General features: G+C 42.3%; 1 protein-coding gene and 1 long non-coding RNA gene across 10 annotated transcripts in view; both read left to right on the top strand.

Moving 5' to 3' along the window:
• SPECC1 (sperm antigen with calponin homology and coiled-coil domains 1) overlaps positions 1-15,032 on the top strand; it is a 288,182-nt gene that overhangs the window by 150,732 nt on the left and 122,418 nt on the right. The gene's annotated exons all lie outside the window — the stretch shown is intronic.
• LOC147574061 (uncharacterized) lies at positions 1,508-3,888 on the top strand. 3 transcript variants are annotated; one of them, XR_015243890.1, is made up of 3 exons: positions 1,508-2,273; positions 2,684-2,909; positions 3,293-3,888. It is a non-coding gene; the product is annotated as an uncharacterized LOC147574061 (long non-coding RNA). The 3 variants fall into 3 exon arrangements; XR_015243889.1 differs by lacking the exon at positions 2,684-2,909; XR_015243888.1 differs by lacking the exon at positions 1,508-2,273 and having other exon boundaries at positions 2,592-2,909.

Genomic DNA, 15,032 nt, shown 5'->3' with positions numbered 1-15,032 from the left:
TTACGTGAAATAAACAAACTCCATTTTTTTCTAGGTGATTGTTTTTCTGGGAGTATTAGACAAAACAGGGGATTCAGAGGCACACGTTCAGGCTCGTCTCTTCTTTTTTGACCTTGATGGGTTTTCATGTGCGTAAAGGGCTTGAGCTCCATCTACGATGTCCCTTCCACCTTTTAGAACTGTATGATTTCGTCATACATGGCGGCCAGACTAGAAAGCATTTTGAAGTTCTACAGAGTACTATTTTTTTTTTTTTTTCCAATTGCAGGCCAGAAAGGAAAACTTCCAAATAAGGATGCGTAAGATACTCAGACAAAGGGAAACAATAACTAAAATACAAGTCTAGCCTTTGCCCTGGCATGAAAAGAATGCAGACTGGTAACTGACCTAAAGGTTTCTGTTTCATTTCATATTTAGGTGAAATGGTCAGCTTTGACCATTATTCCCAAAAAAATGTCTCTTCAGACTTTTAAAATATTTGTGTAATATTGAGGCGATTGTATTATCCTTGACAACACTGAGGTCGCTTTTACCTGTAAAAAATGCCGTGCCTAATTGTGTATGTACCAGGAGCAGTGCTTGAAAAGCTAAATTTAGCAAAATTAATCCGGGCTCACAAATGATCACGGTAGACCTTCAATAAACACCCCTACCTAATACCATGACAAACATTGTGAGGTCGCCTCCCGGTGGCTTAGCCATCTAACGTGGAGGAATGTTTCAGCAAGGAGAGTAATTTGATTTCATCAAATAGTAAGCACACGGGCCATTCAGACTGTAATTGTCAGGGTTATACCCAAGGATGAGAAACGTCTGACCAGTGAATGAACAGAGCTGAGTGTGAAGTGACACTGAGTATGTCGTATGTCTTTGTAAAGTGGACAGTCCAGAGGACACACATTGGCCAACCTCATTGGTCTTCTGCAGCGTCTCAAAATTTTTTGAGTAAGAATATTTTCATGGGGCCTTTGAGTAAGAATATTTTGCAGGGGGTCTGCCTTTCACAGACATTTACTTACCTCTCCGGCTCCCCAGGCAGTTGAATTGTTGACCTTTGGCCTTTGATTAAAAAAAAACCAAAACATCTAATTACTAAAATAGTAAAAACTAAATAGTCTTGGTTGCTTACTGGGAAATCCACCTGGAGACAGAGATTTGCGTGTAGAAAGTTTGTGGAGGGCACCCGTGGAAATAATATCTAGGGTTGGGGGGTGAAGGAAACAGGTTCTGGCAGAGAGAGAAGGTGAAATGTGATAGGACCATCACCGTTGTCTCAGTCCCCAGGGCCCGGAGCTAGGATGGTCCTCCAGGGTCATCCCAACTTGAGACCACGTGGTCAGACCTTTGTGCCTTCTTCCCATCAGCCATGGGAAGGTTTCAGGGGAGAATCTGTTTCCTTGCTTTTTCTAGCAGTCTTTCATTTCCTTTATGAATTCTGCCCCAACGGGGACATTGTGATAGCCTGAAAGCCAAAAAAAAAAACCCCAAAAAACAAAAAAACAAAACAACCCAAAAAACAAAAAAACAAAAACATTCACTCACTAGTTTCTTCCTTAAAAAGTTCACTCTCAGGGAGTTGGCTCCAGCGCTGACCACAGGTTCTGCCTGCACACGGATAGGCCTGACTCACTCCCGTCCACTCCTTCCCGCCGCCCTCGCCCTCGTCAGGGCCTGTTTCCCCGTGACATCTCGCCAGCGCCCCACGAGCACCTGCTTTGTGCCTGTGGCTAGGGGGGAGGCCAGGTCACTGCTTGCCCTGCAGAGTGGAGGGTGAGCGGGGCCTCATGGTAGAATTAAAAAAATATACATCCGCTCCCTGGTTCCAGGCACAGAGCTCCTAAAACCCTTGGAATTTTTGAGAGGAGCATCTTTTGTTATTCATAATAAGCCCCTTTCAGCCGCACTCCAGTTTATGCTAATTGTGGTGACTCTTGGAGGATGGGGCTGGTTGCCCGAGGAACCAACCACGTGATGAGAGGGCTGGAACCTTCAGCCCCACCCCCCACCACTGGGGAGGGAAGAGGGGTTTGGAGATTGAGTTTAACCACCAGTGGCGAGTGAACTGATCAGTCGTGCCTACCTAATGGCACCGCAGTAAAAATTCTAAACAGTGGGTTTTGGAGAGCTTCCAGGCTGCCGAGCACGCCAAGGTTATGGGAAGGTAGCACACCCGAAGAGGGCGGGCAAGCTCCATGCTCACCCCACGCCTTTCCCTCTGCATCTTGCATCTGGCCGTTCCTGAGTTGTGTCCTTTGCAATAAACTGGTGATCTAGTAAGTAAACAGCCTTCTGAGTCGTAGGAGTCGTTACAGCAAGTTATCCGACCTGAGGCAGGGGGAGCGGAAACCCCCACTTTGCAGCTGGTTGGTCAGAAGTGCAGGTGACAGCCAGGGACTGGCACCTGAAGTGGGACCGGTCCTGTGGGACTGAGTCCTTAACCTGTGGGGTCTGTGCTAAGTGCAGGTAGTTAGTGTCACAGTTGAGTTGTAGGACACCAGTTGGTGTCCAGAGAGTTTGGAGAAGTGGTTGGTGTGTGTGTTGGGGGGTGGGGCGGGGGGGGTGGGGAGGGGACCTATGCATTTGGTCTCAGGAGTCAGTATGAGCACAGAGGGAAATGGGTTGTTCTTTTAGGGCCTCCTGTCGGCCTTGACCAACCCCTGCGTTCTTCTGCTCCCTTCGCCAGCTGTCAGTGGAGTGTCCCTTCAGAGTGAAGTGTCTGGAATGACCCCTTCACTGGGGACACAGTCCCTCGAGCCTGGAGCAGGATTGAGCCCCCCGACAGGATTAGTCGTGGCTGAGCTCCTGCCTCTGACCCCATCTTCAGACGGTCAGAACTCCTTACCTCCAGCCACTGGCCGGGGAACACCTGCTCCAAGCTGGCCTGGGTGCTTTGGATTCAGACGTTTGTAGTATGTCTCCTGCTGGGGCGGGGGGGGGGGGGTGTCCCTCTTCATTAATCTCGCCTGGTGCCTGGCTGTCCCCTTCAGGTCTCTCTGCACTCTTCTCTGCCTCAGCTTAGTTTTCTCCCATCGCTTTCTTCTTGCCATCTGGCTTTCCTGTTGTGCTGGAGATCTTTCCAATCTTCCTTCAAGTCTCTTAATTTTCAAAAACCTTCTATTCATCTCTTTATCCTTTTCCTCAGAATTCTGGGTAAATTTCCTTAGTTGGTCTTCTAATTCATTGCCTGGATTTTCTGTGGTTCAGTATTACTGAACATCAGTATTTTGCGCGGGGAAAGCAATCTTTTCCTGATGCCAAGTCCTCCCTTCTCATCAAGGCGTTTTGCTTTCAGATCTTCCTGAGCGTGGATGGGAGACTTTCTAAAGGCGTGTTTACCACACCGGCCTTGTGGAAGGAACTTTCTCTGGGCCTCAGCAGGACAGAGGTGGGAGAGTGGGTTGGATGAAGGAGAAGCTTCGGGGCGGCCTTTGAACGTCCCCTTCTGCCTCATATCTGGGTTTGAATCCAGATGTGTGTGAATCAGTGTAGAAAACAGAACCGCACAGAATGTGGCACATCAAATAGAGAATATTCCTTTAATAAATTCAGCCTGATTTCAACTGCATTTAGTCCCCTTGGCTTATGTAAATGTACAAATTCCTGCAAATCCCTCAACGTGTATAAGCTTTTCCTTCTTAATATTTAACAGCATGGGCCCTGGAGCCAGAGTTGCTGCATATTCTTATCCTGGCTTCGCTGATTTACTAGCTGTGGGATCCTGGGCTAGTGTCTTAATCCATTGCTTTGTTTTCCCTCCTCTATAAAATGGGAATAATAACACTGTGCTCAGTGCTCAGGACAGTGTAACATTCTTAAACAGTGCCTGAAAGTAATGAATTTTCGAAAAATGTTAATAAAATATTAACAAATAAATTAACAGTAAATCTTGAGGTCTCAATAAATGTTAGCCCATGTTTTTTTCTTCCTCCTCCTGCCTCTTATCTTATTGCTTCTTTTCTGTGGTTTTCCTTGAGGTGGATGATGTTTCATTTACCTACCAAATGTCTACAAGAGTGCTTCCTTTCCCCAGCTCCAGGCCCCACCGTCCCCCTCTTCTTGGCCTGCCCCAAGGTGCTTTTGGGATAGTCGAGGATTGTATTAGTTTCCTGTTGCTGCTGTAACAAGATACCACAAACTTCCTGGCTTAAGGCAACACACATTTGTTTTCTTAGAGTTCTGGAGATTAGAAGTCTGGAATGAAGGTGTGGGCAAGGCCGCGTTCCTTCTGGAGACTTCAGGGCAAACTTATTTCTTTCCCTTTTCCAACTTCAAGGCCACTTGCACCTTCTGCCGTATTTCACGGTTCATCGCTACAACCTCTGGTTCCATCCTCACATCTCCTTTTTCTGCCTTTGACCCGCCTGCCTCCCTCTCGTGAGACCCCTGTGATTACGCTGAGCCCACCAGATGATCCAAGATAATCTCCTCAAGTCAAGAGCCTTCACTTGATCACACCTGCAAAGTCCCTTTGCCATGTCAGGCATTCACAGGTTCCAGGGCTTAGGGTGTGGGCATCACTGGGGGCAGTGTTCAGTTTACGCAGGAAGGAGGCTATGTGAGAAACCTTGCTAGAGAACACTCCCCTCACAGTGGTGCTTTAAGAGGTGTGGAACTCAGGCCAGGAAGCAGTCTTTCTTCCTGGGGACACTGGGAAAGGTTTCACAGAAGAGGGACGTTTGAGCTGAGTCTTAAGGCTTGAAGAAGCCTCTGCTAGGGGTTGGGCGGGCTCTTAGGCAGAGGAAATAGCGCACGCCAAGAAATGGGGTTGTGACAGAACCCAGCAGTTTTGGGGGCTGGTTAGATCTCTGGAGGTTGCCAGAACATTAAGGAGGCAAAGAAGTGTGTGGTGTAGATCTAGAGCGTGCCATGATTACGGGTCCGGAATGTATCCCGTGAAGGGAGGGGAACCCGTGGAGCTGTTTTGGCATTTGTTTTTAAATATGAATATTTTACCTGATTATGTAAGTAATACGTCTCACTTTATAGAAAATGAAATTAAAGAATGTATCCAGAAAATAAAAATCATTCATAATCCTGCCACTCAGGATAATAATGATTTGACATTTCTTTGTGGTGTGGTTATGGAGCCTTTTTTTTATTAGAAATTTTTAATGTTTGTTTATTTTTGAGAGAGAGAGTGGGGGAGGGGCAGAGAGAGAGGGAGAGAGACATCTGAAGCGGGCTCTATGCAGACAGCAGAGAGCACAATGTGGGGCTCGAATTCACCAACTGTGAGATCATGACCTGAGCCTAAATCAGATGCTTAACTGGCTGAGCCACCAGGAGCCCCTGCTGAGCCTTTTTACACACACACACACACACACACACACACACACACACACACACACACGCGTGCGCGCACACACACGCGCACATAGTTAAATCATATTGTATATTCCAATTCATATCTTGACTTCTTTATTTAACAGTGTATCATAAATTTTCTTCATGTCATGGGGTGCCTGGGTGGTTTAGTTGGTTAAGCATCCGACTTCGGCTCAGGTCATGATCTCACAGTTGGTGAGTTCGACCCCCACATCGGGCTCTGTGCTGACAGCTCAGAGCCCGGAGCCTGCTTCGGATTCTGTGTCTCCCTCTCTTTCTCTCTGCCCCTCCCCCCACTCATGCTCTGTCTCTTTCTGTGTCAAAAATAAATAAACATTTAAAGAAAGTAAAAAATAATTCTTCGTGTCATTAAATATTCCCCAATATTTTTAACATCTCCATAATATTCTGTTATTCGATGTGGTATTGTATTCTACTCCCATCATTTTCTTTTTAATTTTAAAAGGGAAGGCCCTTTTTATTAATTTTTTTTTAATTTTAAAAGGGCTTAACTACCATAATTAAATAAAGGAGGATTAAATAAATCCTCCTGTTGTCGGATCCAATATTTTTCTCTATTTTAAATAATTCTAATATATGTCTGTGTTTAAGTTTTTACTGACTGTATCTTTAGACTCAGTTCTTTTAAGTTTTATTTGTTTATTTTGAGAGAGAGAGAGAGAGAGAGAGCGCAAGCGAGCGCATGAGTAGGGGAGGGGCAGAGAGAGCGAGGGAGAGAGAGAAAATCGCAAGCAGGCTCCATGCCATCAGTGCAGAGCCTGATGCGGGGCTCGAACTCACAAACCATAAGATCATGACCTGAGCTGAAATCAAGAGTTGGATGCTTAACCGACTGAGCCACCCAGCAAGATGTCCCTAGACTAAATTCTTAAGTAGATATTTACTTGGCCAAAATATATAAGATCATTTGTAAACTTCTTGATATGTATCTCTGCTATAAAATACATAGAGCTGTGTAGGAAAGTGTTGGTCTCATGGCAGTCTTACCAGCATTATTATGATCCTGAAGAATGCTCCCTAATTTGTTAGGCAAAAAAAGTACTTCATTGTTTTAATTTGCAGGTCTACTGAGTTTCATATATACATTGGTCATTTGTTTCCTGGGATTTGTCTATTTCTAACTTTTCTCAGTGTTCCAGTGGGGTTTTAGTGTTATTCTTATTTATTCTGTGGTATGTTAACACTGTCAATCCATTTCTGTTATATTGTTGCAGATCATTTCTGCAGAGTTTTCTTCTTTTTTTTTTTTTGGTAGTATACTGATTATTATGTTTGTTTTGAAATATAAAAGTCTAAAACTGTAATGGGGCATATTTATTTTTTCCATTGTGATTTCTTACATTATTTCTAGGCTTAGAAAGATTTATCACACCCAAGGTCAGATGTTTTTGGGTTTCATATTATATTTTATAATATTTATATATTTAATACATTTGGAATGTTCTTTGGTCTATGACTTACAGTGTTTTTAAAACATTTGGCAATTATTCCAGTAGCATTTACTGAGCAAGATTTCTTTTCCTCATTGATTTGAATTTTCTATTTTTTAATTTTCTGTATTAGATACTTATATATTCTTGGATATATTTGCTGTTCTCTATATCCTACTTCATTGATTACATGATTTTAACTTTTGTGGCCATGTAATATTTTAGTATCTGGTAAATCAAATTCTCTTCGTTGTTTGTTTCTTTGTTTCTTTTTAGCATTTTTTCCTGTTTATTCTTTCAAGTGAGTATTTAAGTCACTTTATCTGGTTTCAGAAAAAACATCTACTTGTAAAATTTGGTGAAATTGCATTACTTTAGGGGATGAAATCTGCACATTTTTCAGTATTGAGCCTTTCTAGGAGTGGGATGTCTTCATTATCTTTTATATTGCCTAGTAAATTTCAAAAAAAAAAAATTTTTTTTTTTTTTTAAGTAGGCTCCATGCCCAACATGGGGCTTGAACTCACAACCCTGAGATCAGGAGTTGCGTGCTCTACTGACTGAGCTAGCCAGGCAGCCCCACTCTAGTAAAATTTTTAACTTTTTCTCTGTAAAGGGAGAAATGAACTAAAGGCATTGTATTTAGATTGGATGACTGGGAAAGTGGTGGTATCACTAAGTGACACACACACACACACACACACACACACACACACACACACACTCCCCCCCCAAGAGAGACCCCGAGAGAGCCCGACACCAGGAAGGTCAGGAGGAGAATTAGAGAGGCAGCCTAAAGAATTCACTTTTAGAAATTTTGAGTTTTAGGGGCACCTGCGTGGCTCGGTTGGTTAAGCGTCTGACCCTTGGTTTCCACTCAGGTCGTGATCTCGCGGTTTCATGGGTTCGAGCCCCACATCGGGCTCTGTGCTGACAGCAGGGAGCCTGCTCAGGATTCTCTCTCTCTCCCTCTCTGTGCCCCTCCCCCACTCACTCTGTCTCTGTCTCTCTCAAAATAAATAAATAAACTTAAAAAAAGAAAAGAAATTTTGAGTTTTAGCCGACAGGAACATCTGAATGGTTCTGTTAACTTCTGTGAAGCTGCTATTTGATTTGTATTAGGGGAAAGCGGTTGCTGGTCAGTGGAGATGGTCTGTATTTTTTCCTTTGACTAAATAAATACCTAACCTCCCATCCCAGGAAACTTCTGCTCCTATAGAAGGAGTGGATAGCAGGAAGATAGGTTGTTTACAATTCTACTCATTTGCTTTTACCTCCTTGCCCTCAGTCTATCTGGCTTTTCTGAGTTTTAACCTCTTTTCTCTCTCAGGGTGATGCTTTTCAAGATGATGGGGTGAGCGAGATTAGCCCCTCCCTGATTTTAGCGATGTTCTTTTACTCTTTTGTTTGATTACATGTTACTTGCTGGGTTTGTGGTTTCGTCTGTCTGCTCCACTTTGTCCACGGTTCCGTTAGCTCTGTCGAAATCACCTGTTCTCACCACTCATGCTGATCTCCCCTCAAGACACAGCTTAGTTGTGATCCCTTCCTTGACCACCTTCCCTGACCCTCTGGGCTGGGCCTGGTGTCCTATGCTCCCCAGGTTCCACATTTGCTGTTTTTACTCTGTTTGCTGTACTGTATTGCAGCCATCTCCTTACATAGCTGTTACATACATTTCTACATCAGTACCTCGACCGCTGGGCTTGGCACTTACAAGATGTCTAGGAAAGGTTTGTTAAATGCAAGTACTCTGAACTACATTCATGCCAGGGCATAGGGATGGAGAGATTAAACAGATGGTTGGACATCTTATAGCTAGAGATTAATATTTAGGAATGGCTCACATGGAATGGCTATGTGAAGCTTTAGAAGCGGATTATGGAGGGGCGCCTGGGTGGCGCAGTTGGTTAAGCGTCCGACTTCAGCCAGGTCACGATCTCGCGGTCCGTGAGTTCGAGCCCCGCGTCGGGCTCTGGGCTGATGGCTCAGAGCCTGGAGCCTGTTTCCGAGTCTGTGTCTCCCTCTCTCTCTGCCCCTCCCCCGTTCATGCTCTGTCTCTCTCTGTCCCAAAAATAAAATAAATAAACGTTGAAAAAAAATTTTTTTAAAAAGAAGCGGATTATGGAAAGGGTGGCAAACGACAAGAGCAGTCAGTAATTCCCCCCCATCTTGACCCTCCTTGGGTCAGGAGTCTGGGTATATATGGATAGTGTAGCTTAGGCCTGGTCCCGTCTCTTGGCCACTGCTTACAACAGAAAGGATTTTCAGCACAGTAAACACGACAGTGTGCAAGTCTTAACAGCTCTCTTTTCCCCTTCCTGCATTTAGTCTTTGAAGGGACCGTGGGCCCTGCACATGTGAGGAGCTAGCGGTTGGCAGGGACTGCTTCTCCTGTGTTTACTCTCAGAAGCGTGAGATCAGACAGAAGCGTTCCCCATGGCATGGTGGAAGAGGTCCTAGTGTGCCAGTCCATGCACTTCTGGGTTCTAGAATGAAAACTCCCATTCCTCTGCGTGATGATCTGCCACTGTTGGAGAAGCATTCATGTGTCTGGGTGCCGAAGGTCAAACCCAGATTTGGCAAAGCGAAAGTGTGGTCCACTTTCAGGGGGATTTAATAACTTGAGATAGAGAGCTCAAGCTGGACATTCTGAACAGGCAAAGCTAAATCAAAGAGACAAGAGGGCCTCCTGGATGGCTTGATTGGTTAAGTGTCCGCCTTTGGCTCAGGTTATGATGTCACGATTTGTGGGTTCAAGCCCAAGGTTGGGCTCTGTGCTGACAGCCGGAGCCTGGAGCCTGCTTCGGATTCTGTGTCTCCCTCTCTCTCTGTCCCTCCCCTGCTTGTGCTCTGTCTCTCTCAAAAATAAATAAACAACGGGGCGCCTGGGTGGCTCAGTCGGTTAAGCGGCCGACTTCGGCTCAGGTCATGATCTCGCGGTGCGTGAGTTCGAGCCCCGCGTCGGGCTCTGTGCTGACAGCTCAGAGCCTGGAGCCTGTTTCCGATTCTGTGTCTCCCTCTCTCTGACCCTCCCCCATTCATGCTCTGTCTCTCTCTCTGTCTCAAAAATAAATAAACGTTAAAAAAAAAAGTTTAAAAAAAAAATAAACATGAAAAAAATTTAAAAAAAAGAGAAGAAAGCATTCAACGACAAAAAAGTAGTAAGTAACTCAAAGAGTTTTTTTCCTGATTTGAAACTTTTATTAGATGAAATACAAAGGATAACGGCCCCCATGAGAACTGAATTCGTTTTCTGGAAGCAGCATCTTGTCAGAAACAAAGATACCGATATCATGAAGTGAAATAGGTAACATGTTTGAGAGAGACCAGTGTAGGAAGGTGAGAAAGGAACAGATGGAGAAGACCTGACACATAAAAGGAGAGAACCTAAGCTGAAGGAAATTTTGGGCTTCAAATTAAAAGGGATTCCTAGAAGTCTGGAAAAAGGCATAATTTAATTGCCCAACTACAGCAATAAAGATAAAAATCCTACCAGGGCTCCTCGGTGGCTCAGTCAGTTGAACATCCACTTTTGGCTTGGGTCATGATCTCACAGTTTGTGGGTTCAAGCCCTGCATGGGGCTTTGTGCTGACGGCACAGAGCTTGCTTGGGATTCTCTCTCCCCCCCCCTCCCCTGCTTGCTTGCTCTCTCTCTCGAAATAAATAAATAAACTTAAAACAAACAAACAAAAAGCCTACCAATTTTTAGACAGGAAGACAGGTCAGTTTTGAAGAGAATTATGATGGTGTTGGAATGCTCACTAGAAGCTAGGATAGCGTCCGTTGGGACTGTTGGCCCCAAAGAGCTTTAAGTCTTCTATACCCAGCCATGTTAGCCTGGGTCCTTACCTACAGGCTACGGAAGCTGATTTGCGTTGATTTAGGAAGGAAAAAACATTTTTTAGTGGATATTGAGTTGCTGTGGAATTGGAGAATGAGCCGCGGAGATTGTGCAGCCAAGGAACAGTGCCTAAAATCTCACGCAGAATTGGCTCAGGCTGGACGCTGCTGCTGTGTGCGTGAGCACAGAAAATGCAGTTTGCACCAGACCTGCTGGCGCTGGAGCCCACAGCGAGCACCTGGGCCACTGCTTGCCAGGATCTTCATCTTGCTGCAGCCACCATAGCTGCCAGTGAGCATTTCTTCTCATGGTCCTTGCTTTGCAGCACTGGTTGCTGAGCCAAAATCTGGGGCAGGCATAAATACTGTCAGGGTCAAGGGCACACCTTAGCTGCAAAGCGGAGCTGAGAAAGCAAACAGCTGATGTTTTCAGTTTATTCAGTGGGAGGTGGACCCTGCCTTCAACTGAGACTAATGAAGTGGGCAAGTCCTAAGCACAGGGAAGAAAGGTTGGAAAGCTAGGTACTCAGAAAGAGTGCCAGATTCAGATTCTCCTGCCAAGATATCACTTAATGAATCAGAGTGAAAAAGGATATTTTTAGACATGAAGGATTTATATACCCTACTTGAGCAAGCATTCAAATGACCAATTAGAGACTGGTAATTGGATCAGTAGAAACATCAAGCTAGAGGAAGACCAAGAATATAAGAAAACAGTGGTGAGCAGTGACTCGTGTAGCATGAAGCATTGTGTATATAAATCAAGGATGCAAACCCAGCTGAAATTTTGTAATGTAACTGTAAAGTGGAACTTTGGAAGAGAAGGATCATACTTCACGGAAAATCTAGGAAATAGGCCAGAACTAAAAATTCGAGACTGTCAGCAAAATCCACGATTGCAGGTGGGGGCATTCAAGGCATTCGTATGGAAAATTACTCTAAAATTAATCTCATCTTTGTTGGTAAGGAATTGGGGGATATAGTTATTTAATATTGATGAAGGTTTAGTTAAGACTGTTACGAATGGCCCGTAACCACAAACGGAATAGAAATGCATAGTATTTCCAAAATGATAGGGATTGAGGTTGATAATGAAGGGTAAGCAGGTCAGAAAGGAATAAAGAGAAGCAATATCAAATGAGCAAAGGTGAGGGGAAGGAAAAAAGGTGAAATAAGAGTTAATAAACAGTAAACAAAATGAAGTCAAAACAATAAAGCTAAATAAAAGCCCCAAAATAAATATTCTTAAGCTAAATTCACCCATTAAAAAACAAACATAAGCATATTAGTGTCAGACAAAGCAGAAGGTAAGAACAGAAGCATTGAACAGGACAAAGAGGGATATTTTATACTGACAAAAGCCAAAAACATACAACTGTCTTTAATCTTTAAGCAACAAAACACATAGAACAAAAATTGGGAATAAAAGGAGAATTTAATTTTTAAAAACATACTGATACTAGGAGATGTTAATTATGTGTCTTTTCTAATTTGACAGGCCAGGGAAACTAGACTGCCAACTTGGATGCCCACAGGGACCACGTGGGCAACATTAATATGTGAATTATTGGGTGTAAGACAGCAGAGAAGATGGGAATTGTACAGTGAAGGAGAGATTGCATGCCTTGCCTAAAGGCATTGACATTCATACATTTTAAAGCCCTTTGCCGGCCAAATAAAACATATCTGTAGCTTGCAGGCTGCCAGTTTCCAACCTCCGAAACAAACAAACAAAGCAAAAATATAGAGGTTATAAATAAAAGATTCAACAAATTTATAGAACAGGAAATACATATTCTCTAGATCTAGGAATTGTTTATAGGAGTTGATCACGTACTTTGTCACCGGAAATGAAAGGCAAAATATAAAAATTCTGATTCTATATGCAGTCTTCTGTCCTCTTAATCCAGTGAAATGAATGGTCAAAAAGACAATTATTTAAAAAAACTACTGAAGAATTCAGGGACACCATTTTTAAATAATCTCTGCACCAAGAGAAAGTCAAAACAAATTATAAATAATCTAGAAACACACAAAGGGAGGAGAGTTTTGTAGCAAAGTGGATGGAACGGAACTGAAGCTGAACTCAGAGGAAAATGTACAATCACAGATGCTTTTATTACCATAGAGAAAAAAGACTGAAAATGTAGGAGTGGAATATTCAACCTATGAAACCAGGAAGAAAGCAAAAGAAAGAGAAATAAATTAATGAGGAAAGCTGGAAGGAATGAAATAGAAGACATAAAACCATAAAGAAGATAAATCAAACCAAATACTAGTACTTTGAAAAGGCAAATAATGGAAATTATTTCTGGTTAAAGAAAAGGAGAGGAAAAACATTAAAAATGGGTAAGGATCTATTGTTAAAGACATGAAAAGTGAAAAATTCAATGTATACTAATACATTAAAAAAACTGGAGGAAATGGATGAATTTCCCCCAAATATAAATGTATACAGTAATTCCTAGAAATAATATAAAACTTGAAGTATTATCATTATTAGTTATCATCATTTTGTTATTAGTGCAATAAGGCAAAACATCTTTTGGCTTAAATATTGAAAAGAAAAATTAGACCCAAGAGTAAGGGAATTGGTAAGTGACTGTATATGAGATAAATATAGAAAGAATATAAGCTTTTTTTCTATACTAGCAATAACTTCTTCACAATGGAAATTGAAAAAAAAAATCCAGTTCAAAGGTGCCATAAATTATTTAGGAATAATTTTACCTAGAATATTCTAGGACATAAGGTAGAAGATGTTAAATCTCACTGTGGTTCATAGAACAAGACTTGAAATAATGGAGAAGCTACTGTTGTCCAGAACGGGCAGATTTAATGTCATAAAATTATTAATCCGTCTCAAATTAGTATGCTTGGAAATGAGACTAATTTCTCCCCAGAATTCTTTCTTTGAGGAAAAAAAGGAAACTCCTTAATTCAAGCCTCAAAAAGTGTCATTTTTAACCAAGGCGGCATGTTCTTAATTACTTTATTCTGAATAACAAAGTAAGACTCAGGGAAGACAGACTAAAATAACCTCAGTTTTAATTTTAGAGTTTTATGGGGGCCACCTGACAGAGTTGGTTTAGAAAAAGGGAGACAAATTTTTTTTTCAATTTTTTTTTATTGTTTATTTATTTTTGAGAGACAGACAGAGTGCGAGCAGGGGAGGGGTCAGAGAGAGAGGGAGACACAGAATCCGAATCGGGCTCTGAGTTGTCAGCACAGAGCCCGACACGGGGCTCGAACTCAAAAACCGTGAGATCATGACCTGAGCCGAGGTCGGACGCCTAACGACTGAGCCACCCAGACGCCCCAAAAGGGAGACAAATTTAAAACAAATTTGGTGTTTATTCTACGAAGTATAACCTCATAGTTACAAGCATTCCATGTTGCTAAATTGAGGCTTTGAAAGATTATGACAGCAAGTGATTGTGTTGTAGGGATCACAAATATATACCGGCAGGAAGCATTTCTTTTTAGAAGAAATTGACATCATGCCATGTACATATGCTTTTGAGACTTGGTATGAAAATTTCAGTGGCAGCATGATGCAGTCCGTGGATTCAAAAAGCGCCCAAACTCAAAACAGCTTAGATGGTTCTCTGGTCGCCTGGAACAGATGGCTTAAAAGTAGCTGTGGTATTGATGAAGGCAGTGAGGGAGAACATGCATGTGATGAATCTGGATACAAATTTTCTTGAAATACAAGTATGGGATCAATAATTCTTTTTTTTTTTTAATTAAAAAAAATTTTTTTTACGTTTATTTATCTATTTTGAGAGACAGAGAAAGAGAGAGAGGGAGAGGCAGAATCCCAAGCAGGCTATGCACTGTCAGCACAGAGCTTGACGTGGGGCTCGATCTCACAAACCCTGACGTCACGACCTGAGCTGAAACCAAGAGTCATACACTTAACCCACTGAGCCCCCCCCCAGGTGCCCCTGGGATCAATATTTCTAAATGAATATATTTTATGTAATACAATTTTAAATGTGAACATATAGATAAAATTTTAATATATTAATATGCATTCTGTAATATGATAAGACATTATTACTAACATGTAATATATAATTTATTGAAGTACATATTTTACATATAATATGTAATACATATTACATACTAAATATAAATGAGTAATATATAAAGTAGGGATTTGACTGTAGTAATAAAAGCTTACTCAAGTTGGTCAAGAAGTTTCTATTTTGTTTTTGTTTTTTACTCTTTTGGGAAATGATTATCCCCTTATATTCAGGGTCCACTCTCTCTGTTAGTGTTAAATTTGGCTGCAAGTGACAAAATCCCCCAGATAGTAGTGGCTTAAAGAAGACCTGAATTCATCTCTCATGTAAGTCTGGGTACATGGGGCGTGGGGCACCTGGGTGGCTCAGTTGGCTAAGTGTGCA

This window comes from Puma concolor, chromosome E1 (genome assembly GCF_028749965.1).
Source record: "Puma concolor isolate L17-30 chromosome E1, mPumCon1.1.hap2, whole genome shotgun sequence".
NCBI classification, from domain to species: domain Eukaryota; kingdom Metazoa; phylum Chordata; class Mammalia; order Carnivora; family Felidae; genus Puma; species Puma concolor.
The sequence above is the reverse complement of the archived record's forward strand: the minus strand, read 5'-3'. Positions and strand labels throughout refer to the sequence as shown.